The sequence below is a fragment of the Coregonus lavaretus genome (genome assembly GCF_964263955.1).
Source record: "Coregonus lavaretus genome assembly, chromosome: 26".
In the NCBI taxonomy this organism is placed as follows: domain Eukaryota; kingdom Metazoa; phylum Chordata; class Actinopteri; order Salmoniformes; family Salmonidae; genus Coregonus; species Coregonus lavaretus.
Window position 1 is genome coordinate 4467331 of NC_140013.1, and position 971 is coordinate 4468301.

Here is a 971-nt window from a genome sequence, read left to right on the forward strand (position 1 = left end):
TACCCAACTGCGCAGAGCTCAAACGCTGCAACTCACGCGAGACTAATGGTATTGGGCTGGAGGGGGGTAATTTTCTGATTCATTAAATGTTTTGGTCAATAAATTCCATAGGGCTTTGCCCTATTATTAAGCTAGGTTTGTGTCTCAAATTGGGACTGGCCTTCGTCCATTTCTAAAATGCTGGGCTACAGAATGGATTTATTTGATAGGCCTATCAAATAGGTAAAATGATTAGGTAGGCTATTTCATGCACACTGTAATCATAATCATACACATGACAAATCCAAATGCTTAATTGTTTTTATAGCGTACCACCCACTCCATCCCGGTTTCCTAGGAATTATTTCTCTCAGGCTCTGCCCTTGCATGTCTGCATCGGACATCACTTGGCCTTCATGGAGCAGCTACAGTGAGGGAAAAAAGTATTTGATCCCCTGCTGATTTTGTACGTTTGCCCACTGACAAAGAAATGATCAGTCTATAATTTTAATGGTAGGTTTATTTGAACAGTGAGAGACAGAATAACAACAACAAAATCCAGAAAAACGCATGTCAAAAATGTTATAAATTGATTTGCATTTTAATGAGGGAAATAAGTATTTGACCCCCTCTCAATCAGAAAGATTTCTGGCTCCCAGGTGTCTTTTATACAGGTCATGAGCTGAGATTAGGAGCACACTCTTAAAGGGAGTGCTCCTAATCTCAGTTTGTTACCTGTATAAAAGACACCTGTCCACAGAAGCAATCAATCAATCAGATTCCAAACTCTCCACCATGGCCAAGACCAAAGAGCTCTCCAAGGATGTCAGGGACAAGATTGTAGACCTACACAAGGCTGGAATGGGCTACAAGACCATCGCCAAGCAGCTTGGTGAGAAGGTGACAACAGTTGGTGCGATTATTCGCAAATGGAAGAAACACAAAATAACTGTCAATCTCCCTCGGCCTGGGACTCCATGCAAGATCTCACC